At 49.4% G+C, this 23,521-nt stretch overlaps 1 long non-coding RNA gene across 1 annotated transcript; it reads right to left on the bottom strand.

The window, feature by feature from the left end:
- Window positions 1-267: 267 nt before the first annotated feature.
- Window positions 268-13,287, bottom strand: LOC135974772 (uncharacterized). The gene is made up of 4 exons (XR_010591850.1): window positions 13,073-13,287; window positions 10,552-11,045; window positions 5,552-5,617; window positions 268-3,401 (listed from the first exon to the last, which is right to left on the bottom strand). It is a non-coding gene; the product is annotated as an uncharacterized LOC135974772 (long non-coding RNA).
- Between the last annotated feature and the right edge of the window lie 10,234 nt (window positions 13,288-23,521).

The following is a 23,521-nucleotide window of genomic DNA, read 5'->3' as shown; positions in this document are numbered from 1 at the left end:
CTCACTTACCCAGTTCTCCTATCCCTTCCCTCTTCTCGCCTCTCCCACACTCCCAGCCTTCTCCTGCTTCTTCTGTCCCTCAGTGCTGGAGCCTGGGTGGCAGCAGTGGGTTGCAGTGTGTTATTTACACAGTCACACACAAGCTGCCACCTCTGCTTTCTTTATTACCCTCTTTTCGGTGGGACAACTTCTGCTGAGCGGGCACCAGGTTACACCACAATCTTTGATATTCTGCGACAAAGACAAAGACACCAGGGTTTGAAACGACTGGTCAGAACGTTTAATAAATAAATCAATCCAGAGGGCATGGCACTGCAATGCCGTCAAAAGAGAACACACACACAGACACACAGACATGCTCCGACTCCCTGATTGCTGCTTCCTTTCAGGCTCCAGGATTTTGTTTGGTGGATGCTCCCATCTACATGGTGAAAGGGCAGTGAGGGCTGTGGTTACGAAGCTCATGGCTGTAAGATCAGACAGTGAGTGTTGCTGGGATTGAAATGACAGCTGCCCTGAAGCTGTCAGGTGAAAGAGCCAGCTGCGCCCGTGATGGAAGCTGAGAAGGAAGCCAGACAAGAGAGAAAACAAGGCAATGCTTCCTGGACAATTATATGGCTCCAGGGGACACCAGGGAAGACACTTCTGAGATCCCTGCCAGCCCTCCTGAGGCTTCTGGCAACAGTGGCAGGCCTCCAGGGCACCACAGGAATTAGAGATAGGAAAGACCTCCTAGATCCCATCTTGCCCGTAAGGGCTACACCTCTTGTTATTTATATAGTAATGCAATTGGCAACGCAGTGCCCAAACCTGCAGTCCCTGTGCAGGCAATGCCCCATGGCAGCCCATGGGATTGTTCTCAGGAAGGGGAAGCAGGGGACCCTGCAATATCAGACCTGCATCAATTAAACTCAGCTGCGAAATGGGACCTCTTGCTAAGCTTGACCTCTGTTGCTGATGCCCCTCCAAATACCTCCTCTCCCAACAGAAGCATGAAGGGGAATGCCAAACCGGAAGCGAAGCTTGGTCGGGCCTCCTAGCGTGTCTGTGTATTTACTGTAGAGCAGAGACAAACAGGGGAGTTTTGTTTGAGCAGGTGGGGCGTGCGTGCAATAGGCTATGCACACAAAGGCTCTTCCCTGAGGCCTGCCCAGGCACCAGGAAAGCACTGTCCCAGAATACCCTTGTCTTCCTTATTGCTTTATACTGTCAAACCCAGTGCTTGTGCATCCATCCTCCCAACCTTCTTCAGGGCTCCCCAGCCCCACCTCTCCCCCCATGATAGACCCCTTCTCTCAAGGCCCTGGAGCATGGAGAGTTTCCTTAGATGAGGAGGGAAGGAAGGGGATCCCCCCGCAGCTGTCCTGCCTCGGCCACTGAAGAGGGGAGGACAGATGCTCCTTTTGCAATGTTCCAGCCTCCCCGGGGCTGGCAAGAGCCTGGGGATGGAGTGGGTCTCTCTCTCTCTCAGGCAATAGTTAGTTTTCACAGTTCAGTTTCCTTCTCTAGCTGGGTGATTTTCTCACAGTTAATTGCCACCCCCTGGTTACACCTGGGCAGCTTAGAGGTACCCCGGGCACAACTCTCCCCTTTATATCCATATTCCATCCAGAAATCTCAAACTATGTTCAAAGAACATTCGATTGCAAAGTCAAGTGCTCCAAAGGTAGAAACTGCCAGATTTACAGCTGCCTGTGATTTACCGGTGCCCTGGTGCACATGCCTTATGGTACAGTTGCTAATTCCATCCTAGAGACTCAGAACTTGGACACATTTGGGTGAATTTTCACAGTAGCTGCCAAAAGCACGTCCCTGACATTAAGGCCACCCCCCTGCCAAATTTCGAGTTCCTGCTCCAGGTGTCTGGGGCATCAGAGCTCCCAAACTAACATTTTTTTAATATGGGCAAAACAATGCATTTTCCCCTAGCCTTGCTCTCAGAAATGGCCGAACCATTTTAGCTGAAACTTTCCAAAAACAGTCAGCCTGGGGCAGACACCCAGCATAGAAGATTTCAGCTTAAACAGTTAAAACTCTGGCAACTGTCAGCAGGGTCTTAAAATGGGAAAGGTCGGACAGCCTTAACAATAGACGTCGCTACCTGCACCGCATGTAATAGAAAAAGTTATTAAAGTGAGTCGAGTGCTACGTCAACAGCCTAGGAGAGCGAAGTCGCCTGAGCTCTCCAGATGCCGTCACCTCCTCTCCCCTGCCTCTGCAGCATGTTTTTATTTTTAACCAGATGGGGAAATTTTTGTTTTGTTTCGTCACCAACTTGGCACGTGAACAATGAAATTCTTGCCCAGACCGGCAGAGCCCTTGCTGGGTGCTGCACGCTGCGAAGAGGCAGAACGCCGCTGCAGGGAATGCTGCGGGGTAGGTCTCACACCGTGTCCTACAAGTATATGAAATGCAAAAGACCCTGTTTTTCTTCATTTCTTCCTGAGGTCTGGGAGGCAGATGGCGTGTGGGGTGAAAGAGAGAAGAAGCAGGCTTCCTTCCGACACGAGGTCGTCACCTGGGTGTGGTACGTCAACCTCAGTTTGCACTGCACCACTAACATTGTTGTCTCCTTGGAGGCTCTTAACATGTCTAGGTAGCCCAGGGAGCAGAGGTATCCAGCCCACTTTCTACCCCAGGTTTCCTCCGCAGCAGCAAAGGTGCCAAATCTGAGCCAAGCAAGCAAAGAACTGACATGTATATGCCACTCTCAGCTCTTCTTTAGGTCTCTGCTCACTGGTGTCAGCCTGCAATGTTGGTATCACATTGCACTTCCACAGGTCCCATCAGCTACAGGCTTCCATTAGGAAATCTACAGTGCTAAACACATTGCGTCCTATGGAGTGCAGATTTCAGTGACCTAGTTAATTGGAAAGCCCTTTTCCATAGAGTTTATTGATATACATGAGTTCACCCAACAAGAGAGTTGGCTGGATATCTGGCCAGCACAGATAACGCAGGTAACATTTTCAGCCACCAATGCTCCTCTTGAATCAGTGTCTTCACATTGAGGTCTACACAACTGGCCCAGCTTGCCTTCTGCTGATCTACACCAGCCAGGGGAGCTAGGGCAAAATAACACACAGCTGCTGAGAGCAGGCAGGGCCACTGATCTGAAGGAAGCAATGAGTGGTGGCAATGCTGGAGGAAAGACTTCAGTGCAATGTGCCTAGCACGTGTTGTTCAGCATGGAGGATTTGCAAACATAGTTCACGTTGGTTGAATGCTCAGGTTCAGAGAGGTTGGGAAGTGCACAGCATGGATCCACGTGACTCTTTGTTGCATTTTTAGGGATTCATTATCAGACAAATGCCCCGTTGAAGAGCAGACGAGTACGTGTTCCTCACTTATCTCCTTCTTCATTTTCTTGGTCACCTACATTTCTGAGCTTTGGGCCTCTTCTGAAAAACAACCATAGGAATAGAGAATGAAGGGATGCATTGGTAACTCACCAAGTCCTACTGGAATCATAGGGCAATTCGGAGATTTAAGAGCAACACAGGATTCAAGAAGAAGGAATGGATTCAAGCTATGATTGACCTACCCTACTAAAGAAGGGGTTTTACAGTCATCCAGTTAGGTATAGAAATGCTGTGCTAGAGTTCTTTCTGTGATGGTGAATAGACTTCCTAAGTGCCCATCAGTGCCGTTCTGTGGGTTAGTGAGGATATGCTGGACGGCCATGTGGGAGAGCCAGGTTAATTTGTGTGTGTGTGTGGGGGGGGGACACCATTCGTATTGTTAGTGATTACTAAAGCTGGTTAGAAAATGGGGATTTTTCCATGGCAATTTTATGCTGCGTGTGAAAAATCAAAATCTTAAATATAGACATTTCCCATAAGGCACCATGATCTCCTGTCTTGGTGAAGGAAGGCAGTGGATCATGGGAGATGAAGTGCAGCAGGGGAGCCTGGCCCATAGGGGAGAATGGGAGCAGGGGGCACTCAAATTCCCAGCAGGCACTGTGGTGGCATTTCAGAATAAAAATATTTCATTTTGGGATGGTCAGTTTTTCAATAAAAAAGCAATTTTTTGGGCAGAAAACAGACACTTTTTGTGAAGAATTTAATTATTCAGAATCCCAATTTTCCATCTAAAGCAGCTTGGATGGAAAATTTCGTCCAGTCCCAATGATTACCTCCCTATCATGTGTCTCCATGCATCAGAGAGAGAACAGATCCCAGTGGCTGTCCCCTGGGAGGTGCAAAGGCAATGGTGCTGTATGGCGATTTTCCATCGGTGGGAATTACGTGTCCATGGTAGCTGTAGTCTAAGGGGTCACTGCTGGAAAGTGGTGAGTGCACAGCCCTGGTCCAGTGAAGTACTTTAGCACATTCTTACCTTGAAGCAGAGACGTGATCCTATTAACATTAACAGGACCACTCAGGAAGTTAAGCATGTGTTTAAATACTTTGCTGGATCAGGGCCTGAGCGTTCAGCCTGCGCAGGACCGAGCCCTAATGGGGGAGGCCAGCAGAATTCCCGGTGCTTTAAAAACTAACCGGGACAAATTCTGCTCTCCGTTACACCTCCTGGAACTGACCAGCAACCACAAGGGGGTGCTAGCAGGTGAGTCGCTCTGTGCATGTGGAGCTGGCTCTGGGGTGGGGCCCTATAACAAAGGGGCACAGGGGAGCTGTTACCTTGGGGCCAGCTTCATCCTCCTCCCCTCTCATTTGCCTAAGAGGACAGCATCCTGGCCTCAACGTGCTGCCATTCTGACCTTGGCTGACAGCCCCCTGGGTGCTTGGCCCTTTTGGCCTTCCTCCTGAGTGCTGCTCCCTGGACACTGTCCCCAGTGCCCTGGCTGGCGTGGACGGCAGCTGGGGAGGCTAACGGACTTCATCCCTAGCAAGAAGAAGGCTACACAGGCCTGATAGCCTTTAGGTGAGCTGGGGGCCAAGGGGTCATGTCCTTCTGACATCTAGGTGACCTGAGATGGAAAGGTCAAATGTTCAATGTGTGCGTGTGGGGTGTCTCTTGCACCCAGCTGCCCATAATAAGAACATGTCCTGGACTGCAACAGGCGCATGGTACTGCCTTGTGCTAGTCAGCACACAGACACATGGCAGCAACAGCCATTCTACCTGCAGTTTGAAAAGGGCTTCTGTACCTCCACAGAGCGTCCCCTCAGTTCAACATGCCTGGCGGTCTAGTTAGCTCTCAGGGTGCTGCCTCTGGGGTGGGGTCGGCACAGGCACAGACGGAACAAGTTACACCTGGTAAATAGTTTTGGGTGGTGGCCTTTACTAACAAAGTGCTCAGCCAGGCTTCACCTGACGGATGAAACAAAGCAGGCAAGTGCGCGGCCTGATGAAATCTCCCAGGGTAAGACAAGGCGGGGTCCCCTGCTTTATAAATAGCAAAAACGTCGAGCTAAAATTAATTACAGACCCTTATCTGCAGTTGTATCAAGGAAACTCTCAAAGCAAGCAATCCCGGAAGCACACAGGTGAAAATACCTCCTGAAACTTGATGACATAGAATAAATCATTGATCTGCTGGGCTGCAGCGTCATACCAACTCATGGCTATAAAATTTAATAACTTACGTTGCAGCTTCCAAATTGCCCTTGTTCCACGGGCATGGGGAACAGCATGGCTGCTTTCCATGGGCACTACAAGTAACAGGGATAAATAAAAAATGAGGTGAAAACATCTGTAAGCGGTTACTGGTGCCTTTTTCGTAATAGCGTCTGATTCAGAAAACCTCCTAGGTGGGGACAAGGACAGCACCTCAGCAGCAATGCCTTTGTGGGTAAGAGACAGCGAAGCATCAAAACTTTTTGAAAAATCTCCATTGAATGGGAGTGCCTGGGGAGCGGGGAATGATTTTCAGTCAGGGAACATCTGTAAACACTTCAGAGGGGCAGCATGGCCGAGTGGCTCGGACTTAGAAGACCTGATTTCACTCCCAGATCTGACCCTCACCTGTGTGTCCTTGGGCATGTCGCTTCCCCTGTCTGTGCTTCTGGTTTCCCTTTGTCTGTCTTGGTTGTTTAGACTGTGAGCTCTCTGGGGCAGAGACTGTCTCTCAGGAAGTTTCTGTACAATGGGGCTCTCCATTGTCACTGTAATAATACAGCTCTCTGTTCTGAGTCTGTACAGCATCGAGCACCATGGGGCCCTAGGCCAGGACCGGCGCTCCTGGAGCAACCACGATACAAATTAATAAAATAATGATAACTTTTACTGACAATGAATAGACATGACCCTTTCCATCAGAAATTATTAAAAGGGACTTTGTATTGTGTACACTGTGCATAGATAGACTATTCTGCATATATGCCATTGTTTTTATTCTGCTTTTGATTCTGTTTTTGACCAGTGTTATAATATCACCTGTAAATAGATTTAACATCCTATACCCAATGGGCCGAATTCTTTCCATTACTTGATTTGCCCAGCTCTTTGGTGCAGGGACTGTCTTTGTTCTGGTCCCAGTCCTCTCTGGGGCCCCGAGGTGGTACTGGAATACAAACAAATGATATAATTCCTGTCTTGTGCCTGTTTACACCAGGGCTAAATTTGCACCACTGTCTCTATCGCAATTATAGAGCATCTCATAAGATTTTAAAAACAAATTCTTCTAATTCTTAGCAAATTCTTGTAATTATTAGCCTCTTTGGCTTACACACTTTGCTGTTTCACACACCTAAATCAGCCATGTCCATAGTGTAAACACCTTTGCACACTTGGGCCAAAGCATTTCCTTAACCTATGATTTTTTTCCCTTCAATATCTCTGTACCTAAAATTGGGATAAGATAGAATATAAGATTGAAAGCTAATTGGATTTTTATAAATGGATATTATTTGGCTGTAAAATGTGTAATACAAATCATTGATCCATATGTTGACCATTCATATTGTTATAATCACAAATGTGTTAAGTGTAGTTAAGGTTAGATTTTAAATGATGAACATTAATAAAAAGCTAAGTGGGAATTAAGAAAAAAAACACCTTGAACTACTGTGCCATTTCAGGCAGACATTTCAATAAATGTGGAGTAGTTTGGAAAAGTTCAAGATTAAAAGAGGATAAACTCAAAGCAAAATTGTTGTGTGTTTAAATTGTAAGAGCCAGGCATGTTTTGCTTATATTCAGCATAAATCATGGGATTGGATACAGTGCAGCAGGTAAATTCCTAGATTCCAAGGCCAGAAGGGACCATTGTGATCACCTGGTCTGACCTCCTGTATAACACAGGCCAAAGAAATTCCCCCAAAATATTCCTAAAGCAGATCTGTTAGAAAAACATACAATTTTTTATTTTAAAATTGTCAGTGCTGGAGAATCCACCACACCCCTTGGCAAGTTGTTCCGATGGTTAATTACTTTCACAGTTAAAAATGTATGCCTTATTTCCAGTCTGAATTTCAATAGCTTGAATTTCCAACCATTGGCTTGTGTTATACCTTTCTCTGCTAGACTGACAAGCCCTTTAATCCCCTTAGAGGTAGTTATAGACTGTAACCAAGTCACAAACACTTTCTACCCCCGGGAAGCTTGTACTGGTTCTACCACTATTCTCTATTATCTGGACTGGAAATATCTTTTCCAACTGGTCAAAGCTTTCAAACCGGTACAAACCATGTAAGTGTGACCACACCAGTTAACCACGTAGTGCATGTATAAAAGCAAACTGCAATTTGTTGATTCACTGAGTTTATCCCCATCATTTCTTTATGGCTGTTCTCCTTCACTGCACATATATGGCTGTTGTTAGCATCAAAGAGGTGAACGCCCTCCCCCCCCCCCCCCACCATTTTTTAAATAGGCTATTTATATGGAACCTCCAAGTTTCCATTGCTTGGCCTTTCCCTGGAGCTGGTTTAAGCTTGTTGACTTTTCTTATTTGCACAAGTTGCAACTGCTGGTGGATAGTTGTTCACTCAACATGCCCCATCTAGGAGCCAGGCTGTTCAAAGGGGATTCAGCTGCATAAGAACTTAAGAGCAGCCATACTGGGTCAGACCAAACATCCATCTAGCCCAGTGTCCTCTCTTCTGACAGTGGCCAATGCCAGGTGCCCCATAGAGAATGAACAGAACAAGGAATCATCAAGTGATCCATCCCCCGTCGCCCATTCCCAGCTTCTGGCAAACAGAGGCTAGGGACACCATCCCTGCCCATCCTGGCTAATAGCCATTGATGGACCTATCCTCCATGAGCGTATCTAGTTCTTTTTTGAACCCTGTTATAGTCTTGGCCTTCACAACATCATCTGGCAAGGAGTTCCACAGGTTGACTGTGTGTTGTTTGAAAAAAATACTTCCTTTTGTTTGTTTGAAACCTGCTGCCTATTAATTTCATTTGGTGACCCCTAGTTCTTGTGTTATGAGAAGGAGTAAATAACACTTTCTTATTTACTTTTTCCACACCCGTCATGATTTTATAGACCTCAATCATATTCCCCCTTAGTCGTCTCTTTTCCAAGCTGCAAAGTCCCAGTCTTATTAAACTCTCCTCATATGGAAGCTGTTCCATACCCCTAATAAGTTTTGTTGCCCTTTTCTGAACCTTTTCCAATTCCAATATATCTTTTTTGAGATGGGACGACCACATCTGTACACAGTATTCAAGATGTGGGCATACCATGGATTTATATTGAGTCAGTATAATATTTTCTGTCTTATTATCCATCCCTTTCTTAATGATTCCCAACATTCTGTTTGCTTTTTTGACTGCCACTGCACATTGAGTGGATGTTTTCAGAAAACTATGCACGACTCCAATATTTTTTTCTTGAGTGGTAACAGCTAATTTAGACCCCATCATTTTATATGTATAGTTGGGATTATGTTTTCAAATGTGCATTACTTTGTATTTATCAACATTTAATTTCATCTGGAATTTTGTTGCCCAATCACCCAGTTTTGAGAGATCCTTTTGTAGCTCTTCACAGTCTGCCTGGGACTTAACTATCTTGAATAGCTTTGTATCATCTGCAAATTTTGCCATCTCACTGTTTACTCCTTTGCCCAGATCATTTATGAATATGTTGAATAGGACTGGTCCCAGTACAGACCCCTGAGGGACACCACTATTTACCTCTCTCCATTCTGAAAACTGACCATTTATTCCTACCCTTTGTTTCCTATCTTTTAACCAGGTACCAATCCATGAGAGGACCTTCCCTTTTATCCCATGACAGCTTACTTTGCTTAAGAGCCTTTGGTGAGGGACCTTGTCAAAGGCTTTCTGAAAATCTAAGAACACTATATCCACTGGATCCCCCTTCTCCACCTGCTTGTTGACCCCTTCAAAGAATTCTAGTAGATTGGTGAGGTATGAGTTCCCTTTACAAAAAACATGTTGACTCTTCCCCAACATATCATGTTCATCTATGTGTCTGACAATTCTGTTCTTTACTATAGTTTCAACCAGTTTGCCCATTTGCAATTTACAATATCATTTGAAGAACACGCAACATTGAAATGGTCTGTCTGTCTGTCTGTCTGCTTGGAGTTTCTGCTCCCCAGACTCACTACAATCCTGCTGATGTGTTAGAAAACATTTCCCACCCCACTGTTAATTCATTCTAAAGCATCTTATAGATTAAAATTGCTCTAGAGGTGCTAAATGCTATTATTTGTGGGAATGCCCAGCGGCAGGGCCGGTGCAAGGATGTTTCACACCCTAGCGAAACTTCCACCTTGCGCCCTCCCCGAGCCCTGCGGCAGCTTCCTCCCCCCTGCCCTGAAGCGCCCCCCCTGCAGCAGCTCCTCACCCCCCCTCTGCCCTGAGGTGCCCCCCGGCGGCAGCTCCCCACCCCCCCGGCCTGGGGAGCCGTGCGGCAGCTCCCCACCCCAGCTCACCTCTGCTCCGCCCCCTCCCCGAGCCCTGTGGCAGCTCCCCAGCCCCCCCACCTTGAGGCACCTCCACCGCGGCAGCTCCTCACCCCCCCTCCGCCCTGAGGCACTTCCCCGTGCGGCAGCTCCCCAGTTCACCTCTGCTCCGCCCCCTCCCCGAGCCCTGCGGCAGCTCCCCACCGCCCCCCGCCCTGAGGCATGCCCCCCGTGGCAGTTCCCCCCCCCGCCCTGAGGTTCCCCCCCGGCAGCTTCCTCCCCCACCCAGGGAGCCATGTGGCAGCTCCCCACCCCAGCTCACCTCTGCTCCGCCTCCTCCCCGAGCACGCCGTTGCTGCTCCACTTCTCCCGCCTCCCAGGTGTGCGGCACCAATCAGCTGATTGGCGCTGCAAGCCTGGGAGGGAGAGAAGCAGAGCAGGGCAGCGTGCTCAGGGGAGGAGGCAGAGCAGAGGTGAGCTGGGGTGGGGAGTTCCCCTGCGTGCCACCCTCCCCCACTTGCTTCAGGCGGCCCTCCCCGCACCCCAGCTCCCTCTGCCTAAATGCCGCTGCCGACTGGGGCAGCCGAAGATCTGGCTGCCGTGGTCGCCGTCAAAGAAAATGCTGCCCCCCAAATGCTATTGCCCTAGGTGACCGCCTAGGTCGCCTAATAGGTTGCACCGGCCCTGCCCAGCGGCTTTGGCAAGAACTAACGCTGGACTCTTTTGTTAAACAGTCGTGTGAATGGCCATGTTTGACGTACCTTTCCACTGGAAGGTTTGCCAGATGGATGACAGCGTGGGAAATAACAGGCCCCTTCACTGTGAGGGGTTTAATGCTCTTCTGCAGTTGAGTAAAGTTTTCAGATATTTCTCAGATGCTGAAATGTTGCTTCTCTAGCCCATAGGTACCATGTGTGCTTTCCCGCAGTTGTAGGTGAGTTAAAAGCCTAGTTCCGTAAAGGGGACCTCGATGTTGAACGAGTACCAGAATATCCAGAAGACCAGGCTGAAGGCCAGCAGCAGTGCTCCTGAGTAAATAAAGAAGTCCCAATAGTCCAGATTGGCAAAAATCCCCAAGAGGAGGATGATCAATCCAGCCACGTCACATATAAAAGCAATGACGAATATCCCAGCACATCTGCCCATGTGTGTGGAGAGGACCATGGTGACATCCGACCACTGGGAGACCTTCAGCAAGGAGAGCAGCTCAGCTGCAGCATTGTGGCTTATAGTCTCGCCCTCGCCTGCTCGCTCTCTGCCAGGAGGAAGTACAAATGTCACAACACACCTTTAAGAACAATAGGGAGGCAAAGCAAGATAATGCTTTAGCCGTGTCGTGGTTCTGTAATGACTCCACCCCTAAACACCTGGCACTGACATCACCTTTAACCTGCCAAAGTTCCAAGTGGGAACCCTGGGGCCCCTGTCAGCTGGGGCACCTTGTAATCAGTCTGAGCACAGACTCTGGGAGCTTGGTCCTGAAATCCTCACTCAGTTCTCACTCCCATTGATTTCCAGAAGAGTTTGTCTGAGTCAGGGCAGGACCCTTACAGCAAAGCTGAAGTGCAGATAAAATAAAAATGCTTCATATGTAGCACCTGCCATCTAAGGATCTCAATGTAATTTATTCCACACATTACTGCATTAGCTCTCACGGCACCCCTAAGAGGTAGGGAAGCAATACTATTATCTTCTTTTTGCAGACAGGGAAAGCAAGGCACAAGGTGGTTAAGGACAATGTGTTCAGAACTCACCACTAATATTGGGTGCTGATTCTTGGGTCTCCATGATAGCACTTCTGAAAATCAGGCCCCGCTGTAGGTATCTCCAGTTGGACACCCAAAATGGAAGCATTCCATATTAATATTCAAATGTCCCAGCTCACAGGGAGTGAATGACAGAGCCAAAAATAGACTCTTGGAGTCCTGGCACCCAGACCTGTGGGCTGGCCTCCTCGGGCGGCAGCCTGGGCTAATGGGAAGGGCACCAAAGTGGGAGTTAGGAAACCTGGGGGTCTAGTCCTAGCTCTACCAGGGAGTTGCTGCATGCCCTTGGCCAAGTCTGTTTCCCACTCCCACGCATTGTCTGCTTAGACCAGAGATGGGCAAACTATGGCCTGCGGGCCACATCCGGCCCGTGGGACCGTCCTGCCTGGCCCCTTGAGCTCCCGGCCAGGGAGGCTAGCCCCCGGCCCCTCCCCTGCTGTTCCCCTTCCCCTGCAGCCTCAGCTCACTGTGCCACCAGCACTCTGGGTGGCGGGGCTGCGAGCTCCTGCCGGGCAGAGCGGCAGCATGGTTGGCTCCGGCTGGGCCGCGCAGCTGCCAGTTCTGGTGTTCTGAGTGGCATGGTAAGGGGGTGGGGAGCAGGGGGGTTGGATAAGGGGCAGAGGGTCCCGAGGGGCAGTCAGGGGACAGGGAGCATGGAGCAGTTGGATAGGCATGGGAGTCCCGGGGGGCCGTGTCAGGGGGCAGGGGTTTGCATATGGGTAGGGGCAGTCAGAGGACAGGGAACAGCAGGGGTTGGATAGGGGTTGGAGTCCCGGGGGAGCGGTTAGGGGCGGGGGGGGTACCAGGAAGGGGCGGTCAGGGGACAAGGAGCGGGGGGGGTTGGATGGGTCGGGAGTTCTGAGGGGGGCAGTCAGGGGGCAGGAAGTGGGAGGGGATGGATAGCGGGCGGGGGCCAGGCTGTTTGGGGAGGCACAGCTTCCCCTACCCGGCCATCCATACAGTTTCGGCATCCTGATGTGGCCCTCAGGCCAAAAAGTTTGCCCATCCCAGCTTAGACTGTCAGTTGGTTGGGGCAGGAATGGTCTCTCGCTGTGGGTGCATCTACACTGGAGCTGGAAGAGGCGTAATCGACAGCTTGGGTAGCTGTACCCATGCTACCGCTGATCAGGGACAGGCAGCAGGAGCTGTGGGAGGGGCTAGCCCGAGTACATAGCTAGGGTTTCAGAGCAGGATCATCCTCCGGGCAGCTCACCCCACTGGGCTACACTGCTAGTTTTAGCATGCTAGCTGATCAGAGCTAGCACAGGTTTGTTGTCTACGCGAGAGGGAAAGCACACCTCCGGCTCTGCTGTAGACTTACCCATAGTGCCTGGGCAGCGTCCAGCACACTGGGGCCCTGATCAAGTTTGGGGCCCTTAGGTGCTATTGTAACATACGCAATGAATAACAATAATACCGATTAGGCAATAGTGTGTGTCTCAGGCTGCTCCCGAAGCCTGGATTAAACTGGAGAGTGTGGCAAGCAGATTGCCTGTTAGCTCTTTGATTTACTCACCTCGGAACACGTGCTGATTTCCTGTAAGGTTAGCTACACAGCAGTGCTCACGCTTCAGGCTGCAGCTCGCTAACCTCTTCTATCATGTGGCCAATGAATGCTGCCAAACTGAATTCTACTTGACATGCTTGTAGCATTATCTAGTGGCCATCCAGACCCTCTGCGCAGCCCAAGAGCAGAGGCTCCAACACAGCTGTTAACTGGCTCTTACAAGTGAGTGTCTGATGCTATTTCTCTCCCAGGGGTGTTTATACCCTGTGACTGCTCCCGGGGTCATGCTCCTCCACGCCCTGCATGATGTAAATCACCCAAGGGTGTTGATCACGGGACGCTCTGAGATGACTAAGCAGAGTGTGGTGGAGGGTAGCATGATGTAAGCAATGGACAGGACAGGAAGAGTCTGACTGGCTGATTGGGATTCCAGCTCGGCATGGGTCTGGTATGACGCCTACGCACAGCAGGACCAGCAGGGAAGGAGAAAAACAGGCCAACAGCAGTACTATGGCTGCGGCTGCTCTCATCCCAGGGGTTCTCTCTGTCTGAAACCTCCAGTTTTCTCCCACACTTGATCAGTCATCATCTACTAAAACACCTATCAGACAGACACGGACCAACTCACCCCGCTTTTTCCTATAATTGGATCTGAAGAAGATACACCATTCACGTCTCATCATTTTCAGCTTGTTTGTAGTCCAGTAGAGCCCAGAGCTGCCAGCTGAGATTGTGCTGGGTGCTGCACATGCACATAGTGAGAGACAGTCCCTGCCCTGACGAGGCTTCCAGTCTACACAGACATGCCAAAGAGTGGGAGGAAAACTGAGGCAGAGAGAGCCACTTGCACCAGATCACATGGCAGGTTGGTGGCAGAGTCAAGAACAGATGACAGATCTCCTGATCTCTCAGGAAGAAAAACATGTCACCTTCCCATTTTATTCCTGGTCTCCCCACAGTTTTTGTATTGATTTAACTATTTCTGTTAGGTGTGTGACTTTTTTACCAAAATAGTTAAATCAGCATAATCCCCTAGAATGGACGCAGTTGTACTGGGATGAAGGTGCCTTATACCAGTGTTGTTTAGTCTCCTAAATGTATGGCATAAGCTCTACAGTATAAGCACCTATATACCGGTATAACTGCAGTCACTCTAGGGCAGTGGTTTCCAACCTTTTTCATTTGTGGACCCCTAAAAATGGGGTATGGCTCCCTTTGGAAATCTTAGATACAGTCTGCAGCCCCCCAGTGGTCAGCAGACCACAGGTTGAAAACCACGGCTCTAGGGTGTTGGCCCACTTTAGCCAGACTGGCTCCAAAGTGATCCAGTGAAAGTGGTGCAAAACCCATGTGTAGAGAAGCTTTAACAAACAATTCTTGGAAAGATTCTAACAGATTTTTAAAAAAATCAACAGATGTTATTTTGGGAAAAGACCAAATCCTGCTTCCCCCCGAGCCCTGGTGGCTTGGCTCGCTGAAAAACTCAGCTGGTGTCAGCTACATTAGCTAATCCCTCTCTCTGGCAGTGGCAAGTGCTGCCCTGCGGCCCTGGAAGCAGGCAACCTGTGAAGCTGCAGAGTTGCTCAAAAACTGGTGACAGCTTTTTGTGACACATTTTCCACTTTTTTTGCCAAAGAAAATAATTGCCACTGAAATTTCAGAAATAAATAAAAAAATCCAGCATGGCTGGAATAAACAAGGAGTGCGGCGCTGAGACGTGCGCTGTGTCTTTAAATCTGCAGCAGGAAGCTCCTCGGGAGTGGGGCCAGGGAAGATAGAGGTAGTAATGGGAGCAGAGAGTGTGACTGGGAATGATGCTGTTTTCCTCGTCCTACCAGAGTTCTTTGTCCAGTGTCAGAAGACAGTGGCTCTGTCCATGATGCTTTGCCATTGTCAAATGCCAGCAAGGAAAACGAAGTGACAGCCACAATGAATGGAGGTGGCACAGTGAGATGGTCCTTACTTATCAGCCGCCCATCAGTCTCCAACCCAGCTGCTAACCACTGACAAGCCTTTGGCACTCTGCCAGCCTAGCATGTTCCAGACCTTAAAGGAGCAGTAAGCACAAGTTACCCCTGGCTGTATAGCCCCATGCACTGGGCTTAGTCCTCTACCACCCATGTGTTTTACCATCTCTCCAGCTGAATATCCAGCCCCACTCAGCCAGCCGCTCACACACGCCCTACCCTTCCTACAATCACCCACCCACCCCAGCTACTTCTTCCTCCATCACATCCACCTCTCTCCACTCATTCCCCCTCCTTCCAGCCCCACTCTGAATACCCCAAATGGTGCTTTACATGAGCCCTTCACAGAGGCCCTGATTCATGAAAGTCCTTAAGCAAGTGTCTAACTTGAAGCATGTGAATAGATTACTCAGAGGCTTCAAGTTAAATCTTCATGCTTAAATCCCCTCCTGAATCAGGACCAGGGTCTGTATGATTTAATATAATTTAATTAATGGAGATATCCTATCTCCTAGGACTGGAAGGGACCTTGAAAGGTCATCAAGTCCAGCCCCCTGCCTTCACTAGCAGGACCAAGTACTGATTTTGCCCCAGATCTCTAAGTGGTCCCCTCAAGGATTGAGCTCACATCCCTGGGTTTAGCAGGCCAATACTCAAACCACTGAGCTATCCCTCCCCACTCATAATGATGGGGGACTAGTTGGGCTATGAGCACTGCAGCCTAATCTGAGTCGCATATTGTTTGCAATGTGTTGTGCTGTTTCCAAAGCATCGTTAATAACCGAGGGAAAAACAGGCTCTTCTGCACAGGGAATGACTGTGTGTGTGTGTATACAGTGCCTAGGGTAATGGAGCCCTGATCCCTGGGCAGGACCTCTGGGCACTACAGCAATAGAGACTAGCAATAATCAGAAACACGTGGCTGAGAAAGACCCTGCAGTAACTGCCCTGCTTGTTCCATTTGGGGATGCTCAAATGCTCCCGCCTGCCCAAAGTCATGGCTGATGGTGCGACTTGTTGCTTTTCCTTTCCTTGACAAGCATCCCAGCAGCTGGTCCAATTGGGGGTGCCAGCCCTAGGCATGGAGAGTGTACAGGGAGGGGCAGCATTGCTGGACTTACTCTTCTCCTACCCCGGGGAGCTGAGCAGTCCCCAGAGACGCAGGGGCTGTCAGGGCAGCAGGGCACTGTCTGACCCTCCTGGGGTGTATGCAGCGCAGTGATGACTCACAGCCCCTCTCAGAGTGAGGGATCCCAACAACGCAGTTCAAGGTGCCTCGGGGATCAGATCTGAAAGGCATCCAGTAGGGAAGATTTGCTGCCATTTTGTTTCCAGGAGGTGAGGCCAGTGGTTCCCATGCCCAGCGTCATGCACTGACAGTGATAGCTCAGCCCGTCCAGCCTCCCCCTCCCTGCTTTTACGATGACCCTCTGTGCTGAGCCTGTCCGCACCTCAGCTGTCCGTCTTGCATGCATGCGCTTCATCCTCCTTGGGCTGCCACTCCTGCAGCGACTCAGGCTCCATGCGGGTTAGAAGTCAGGGGAGGCAACAGCTGCTGGAGCGGCCTGATTCCTCTGCTAACCTGGGGGAGGTGCCCCAAGCACCGGGCTGGAAACGCAGACCCTGGTGCCTTCCAATTTCATGTCCAGCTCCTGCTGCTCCAAGCTGCGCCACTCCAGCAGGGCCAGGCAGTGCAGGCAGGGAAAGCAAACCGAGCGTTGGAGCCAGCAGGGAAACAGTGCTGGTAGGGGGCACTGTGGAGCTCTCTGGCATGAGAAGAACCAGGCGGTGGCAGCAGATTAATTGAGTGGCAAAGGCTCCCCTCTTCGACAGGTCTCTGAGGCCTTAGGGGGGCAGGAATGACTCCAATGCACAGACATTTCTTAGCACGGGCACAGCCCTGGTGTCCCTGAAAGGAACAGGAAATGGGAGAGGGACACATCCTGGATGCTTAATAGACCTCAGACTCCATCGACAGTGTCCCTTTGCCACAGCTCACGGCACCCCCTCCCTTTTGGGCAGTGGCTTGCTCTGGTGTGCGACGCACCCTGCACCCTGAGCCTGCCCCCAGGCCTGAGCTCAGGGCCCCTTAAACCTGCTGCAGCCTTGCCTCAGCAGCATATACCCAGCCAATGCAGCCGCTCCCGAGGAGCGACCCCCTCCTCCAAAGGGGAGCTGCAGCAAGCAGGGCTGGGATGTCCTGCCAGCTCCCTTCTCGGCCCATCCCCAGCCAGTCAGGGCTCCGGGGGCAGGGCTGCCCCGCACAGCTCTGCTGCTGCCATGTGGAGTAGGGGCTGCACAGGCGGTTTTGTATTTTGCAAGCAAAGAAGCAAATAGATCCCTGCTGAGTGACAACAGTGATGGGAATGGAGCACTCAATGCCTGCCTGAGCCAGGGTGTTTGCACAGCTACACCATGGGCCCTCAGCCCACCCTGAATCCACGCCTGCAGCTTCGTACTGATAACTGACTGCAGGCACCGAGTGAGGGCCCAGCCAGCTGCAGGTGCCAAGGCCACCATGTAAATGTCTAGCTGCCAGGTTGGGCCAGCATCCATGGCCCTTCTCCCTGCTGCCCTATGCATTGAGCATACCTATATGGTGGGGCATCACATCTCATATTGCCATAGGAAGCCCGGAGTGTGGCTTCCATGCAGAGAATCCAGACGCTGGCAAGGGGGTGGCAGAGCGCAAGGAGCCAGCCTGCAGGGAGAGCTGCCTGTGGGCACAACTGTGATAACAGGGCAGTGGAACAGGAGAGGAAAGCACAGGCAGGGTTATAAAGGGAGTTGAGGAGGACAGGCAGGAGGAGTGTGATTGTGGGTAAGGGATGAGATGACAGTGGGGTGGGAGGAGGGTGGGTTACTCTCTGTGTGATGCCAAGAGATGCTAGCGACAGAACAGAGTTGCTACATCAAACACTACCAGGCTAGAGCTTTGCAAAGAACCTTTTTTGGTTTGCTGGCCATGCCGAAACACTGGAAAACAAATTTGCTTCGGCTCAACCCGCAACATTTTTTGATGTTTGGCAAACTGAAAAGTAAAAACACCCAAACCAAAAACAAACAAAAAAACCCACAACAAAAATCATTTGGGGTTGGATGAAATGGTTTGAATGGCGGTTGAACTTTTTAACCTTTCTAAGAAATAAAATTGAAAGAAATTTCAAAAAAAAAAAGCTGTTTGAAATAGAAAAATGTCAAAGCGTGACCATTTTGGGGTTTGGATTTTTGTTTTTGTTTGATTTTAGGTATTTTGTTGCCCGAAAGAATTTGGCAAATTCAGCATGACCTGAAGCTGCTTTTTTGGCAAAAAAAAGTTTTGGATGAAAAATTTCAGCCAGTTCTCTATAAAAGACTAAGGTACTAAAGGCCAGCAAAAGTTAGAGTTGCCCAGAGCAAACGGGCTGGACTGGCAAAGCAATGATGTGACATCCTGTAGTGGGGCAGTTACCCCACTCCTGAGAGAAAAGGCTAGGCTGATTGGGGAAGCAGCCACAGCTGGGGCCACGCCCCAATCAGGCCACAGCTGGCCCTATAAAAGGGCTGTGAGCCAGGGGTTGAGTTAGTCTCTCTCTAGCTGTAGAGAGAGAAGGACCTGGCTGCTTGGGAGAAAAGGGTACTTGAACTGGAGCAGTGCTGGGGAATAGGGCAAGGGAGCTCCAGCCTGGTAAATGCCCGGGCTGCAGGCCTTATGTAAGGCCTAAAGAAAGGTACTGGGGTTAGGCAGAGGCAGCTGGTCCAAACCCCCTTTGCTAGTAATGAGTGGTTTACAGACTGCAGTCTACCCCAGTGAGCGGGGGCTGGGTGATGACTGACAGTAGCCACTGAGGCAAGGTGGGAAAAGGGGGTTGGGGATTCCCTGGGAGGGGAGACCCAAAGTGGGGGTACTGCAGGGGCAGAACCCTGAGGTAAAGGACAGTGGAGTTCTGGGTGGGACATGGGGCCTGAGGCAGGTGAGACATCAGCTGGCAGAGGGTGCTCTCTGGAGCTGGAAAAGAGCTAATTCCCAGGATAATCCCTATGAGGCAGTGTGCCAGTGAGTCTTTGCCTGCTACACGCCCCAAGCCCTTTGTTCTGTTAGTGAGTTGCTCCCAATCAGCTCCTGATGTTAACACATGTATTCACTGTTCTCCCTTAGCCAGCAAACAGTGCCTGCAAACAACTTTCATGGGTTGCTTGAGAACCATTCAGTTGACTATTTGCTATTCATCAATGGTGGCAGGAGACCAGCCATCTCGGTCACATGGTGTTCTTTCTGCTCCCTGACTGGCTGATGAAACCTTTTAAAGTAGGCGAATAAAGAATGAATACAATTAACAGTAAATAAATAACAGATTCTCTTGTTCACAGAATCATAGCACTGTAGGGCTGGAGGGGATCTTGAAATGTCACTTAGTTTGGCCTCCAGGCCAAAGTTGACAGGACCAAGTCAACTTAGGCTGTCCCTGACAGGTGCTTGCCTAACCTGCTTTTAAAAACCTCCAGTGATGGGAATTTTATAACCTCCCTAGGTCACCTGTGCCAGAGCTTAACTATCCTGAGTTAGGAAGTTTTTCTTTGATATCCAACCTAAATATCTCACTTGTTGCAAATTCAGCTGATTCCTTCTTGTCCTATCCTCAGAGGACATGGAACAATTGATCACCCTCTTCTGTGTTACAATCTTGTACGTATCTGAAGACTGTTATCGGTCCCCCTCAGTCCTCTCTCCTCTAGTCTAACATGTCCAATTCTTCCAACCTTTCCTCACCGGTCAGGTTTTCTAAACTTCTTATCTCTCCTTTGGGCTCTGCAATTTGTCCACATCTTTTTTTAAAGGATGGTGCCCCAAACTGGACACAGTACTCCAGACGAGCCCTGACTGGTGCTGAATAGAGCAGAACAATTACACTCCTGTTAATGCACACCAGAATATTTGCCTTTTTCACAACTGCATCCCATTGTTACCTCATATTCAGCTTGTGATCTACTATAATTTCACCTCACCTCACTCACTCCATGAGTTCTCGAAGATAGTTGCTAATGGTTCAGAGATTGCTTTGGCTAGTTCCTTAAGAACTCTAGGGTTAACTTCATCAGGCCCTGCTGACTCAAACATATCTACCGTATTTAAATATTCTTTAACGCATTCTTTCCCTATTTTGGCAGGCGTTCCTTCCCCCTTATTATTAATACTAATTGTGTTAAGTATCTGGTCACAAATAACTCTTTTTTTTTTTTTTAGTGATGACTGAAGCAAAAAAGGCATTAAACACTTCAGCCTTCTCTGGGCCATCCGTTATTTGCTCTCCTTGCCCATTGAGGAATGGATGCACATTTTTCCTTCATGCATGAGTACAGAGAACAGCTGTTCCCCGGCCACAATAAAACTCTTCCTGCAGTGTTTACAAACAGCTGGGTGGAAGGGAATGAATGATCCCATCCACTTTCTTTTCGGCATGTGACCATTTTGTGGAAACACTGATATGTACGACACATGGAGAATATTTAGCACAATTTGCATTTTCAAGTGCTCAGCAAAACAAACCACACTGCAGCCTCCATAACTGGGCACTCAGCACCCTTCCAACTTTAGACCCTTTGTGCTGTATGTTGTGGGGTGGGGGGGAATCAGGCTGTTTAAAGATGTCCAGGATGCGACCTGCTTGAACGTTGTCAGTCTGCTTATTGTTTGGAGAGGGCACAGTTCAGGCAGGTCAGTTGATACTGACTTTAGGTATCTTTAAGCTGCATAGCGTTGTTTGTGCATGAAATTGCCTGAGTCAGGCCCATACCACCATATGACTTCCTTTGCCCCCACAGAGAATAATAAATAATAATAAAATACATTTCATTATTAAAGATGGTTTCTAAGTATGACTCCAGTGGCCAATTTATAGTTTTATTTGAAGATTCCCAAATTAACTAGGAATGTGTCAGTGTCTTCAAGAGTATTGTTCTAAACACGTTTCACCGCCTTATTCATTAAATGGTTTAAATTGATTTAGCAACTGGAAAGGAGAAGGGAAATGGAGGTTTCCAGACCTTCACTCTCACCCACCAGTTAAGGAATTCCAGTTGTGTAAGCAGCTGCATTTTGCTATGGAGCAAACCATTACATGATTTAATTGTAACTGTGGTGTAGCACTCCCCCCCCACCCCCCATTAATTCCCAATGAATCTGGATTGTTCTTTTAGCAGGGAAGGAGCATTTTTTTCTCTTGTGCCCCCACCACTTCCATATTTGTGTCTAGTTCTTGTTTCATCTGGCCATTGCAACTCCTTTCAGTTTAACTGAATTTCAGGGGTGCCTTCATCCTAATCCAATAGACAAGCTGAAGAAACCTTGAGATCAAGAGTCTGCATGTCCCGATCAAACAAGAACCAGAAGATGCAAGTATGTGTCTGTCCTTTTCACACACCCGTATTACCCGGGCCTATATTGGATTTCAGCATCATGTGACCATTATTGCCTGGAACCTCAATCCATGAGTTACTCCCATACACATAAGCTCAGATGAATCATGTTTTCCAAAATCATAATGGCTGACGCAGGACACAGGATTTAGGCTGGGCAGGGGTGGAAGAAACCCCAGAGACTGGAGTTATGATGGGACTGAACCATGGAGTTCAGCTCTAGTCCAGATTTTAGTAGTCTCAGCATATGGAGCAGGCTCCCCCGAGCCTTGGTCTTGATTCAGCCCGTGGCTGAGATGGGCTGGAGTCACAAAGCTTAGATCCAGACCAGAACATCCCTGAATTCGAGGATGTATCTGGGATCCCTGGGAAGGGGGGGGGGAAGATGGGGTGTTGTGCCTCTGCAATCAGAGCACAATGGGAGGCCCCAGCCAACACCAGGAAGCCAGGAAACCCGGCTCTGTTTGTAGAGCCCCACAAAAGCAAGGGATTCCTGGATCAGCTCCCAAATGGGGAAGCAGCTGTGGCATCCCTGGCAAAAGAGCCAGTTATCCCCATAGAGGGGGACTTTGTCCCCCAGGATGGTATACAGGCTGCTCAGCTGAAGCTTTCTTAAGAACGCTGAGGCATCAGCTACGCATAGAGTGGTAGACGGCAGCAGTGGCCCGGGCCAACGGTCGAGCATGCTCAGCCCAAGTCAAACAGCTTTTGTTGGAGAGCAGAAAGGGAGCCATGGAGACGTCTTTTGTGGCAGGCACATTCCTCGACACCATTCACTCCTCAGCACGATCCATCACCCTCGGTCTCGTTTCACAAAGGCCGTGGGAAGACAACGCCCCAGCAACGCTGCTCCTGTCCTTGATCGTGGGAACGTGCTTCCTGGGGTGCTTGTAGACAAGGCAATGGCACAGCCAAAGGGTCAGAAGTCTCTTCTCAAAATCAGTCAAAGAAGATGCTCAGTGTTCTCCACAAGCCCGGGCCTTCTTTTGTCCCTACACCCACCGACGAGGAAGCAGGGATGACTCATCTTCTTGGGTATGAGCTGGTCCACAAGCACAGAGAAGGAAGGGATCAGGGCTTAACCCATCTGTCCTCTTTCCCTTTCTAAGACAAACACCCTCCAAGTCGCATCCCTGTCAGTATAACGCTGCCCGGGTAGGGGACAGGTTTTGACAGTTCCTGGAGGAAAGGAGGCTTCTGGAACTCAGCATCCCCTCTCACAAGGCATCTCAAAACCTGTCCACATGGCCAGCCAGTGTGGTTAGACAGGTGTAAACCCAGCGTGTGTGAGATCAGAATCAGGCCCTTTGACTCTGGAGAGTCAAAGATTTCAAAATCTTTCATGGTCTGGCCCTTTCTGGACACAACCCGCTATGCATTGCACGGCAGAGGATGCAAACTCCATGGCTGTCCAAACTGTGGCTGCTTAGATGGACCCAGAACTAGGGGACCAGGACAGATAATTGTGGCAGAGGGTGGGCATGAAATGGGCAAGAACTTTGTGCCCAGCAGATTGTCAGAGGACACCTTTGTATCATAATTGCTGCCACAGACACAACTTCAGGATCCAACAGAAACAATAGCGATCCGAGTGTTACAGTTGCATCAGAAGCAGAATGTTCCATCAGTTGCTTTTAGTGAACCAAGTGTTTCAATGAGGCAACCCTGGGGTTGGATTTCGGGAATCCAGCATATAATAACGCATGGAGAGGCTTCTGCCTTTGATTTACTATGGGAGGGAGAGCTTTAATTCAGGAGCATTTGAGAAGCAAAGAAAAGGGGAGCAATGTGTTGACAGCGGTAGCGATAAGAGAAATATGAAGGTCTGAATAAAATTGCTTACGTGCTTAGAAATGAATCCTGAGGGTTCCAGATCTTCACTCAACGCCACTTAAGGATTGAAACTGTGCAACCAGCTGCACTTTGCTATGGAACAAAACAAGAATATTCAAAATAAGTAAATAAAATAGAGGGAAGCACTCTGCCTGCATCTCTCTGTCTCTGACACTCCTGGAAAGGAGATGGTAGTGGAAAACACTATCTCTCCAAGCTGGCCCAGAACAGGTTTGCAGAAAAATGTGGCAAGAGGGAACCA

The sequence above is a fragment of the Chrysemys picta genome, chromosome 12 (genome assembly GCF_011386835.1).
Source record: "Chrysemys picta bellii isolate R12L10 chromosome 12, ASM1138683v2, whole genome shotgun sequence".
NCBI lineage: Eukaryota > Metazoa > Chordata > Testudines > Emydidae > Chrysemys > Chrysemys picta.
This window is presented reverse-complemented; position numbering and strand designations above follow the sequence as displayed.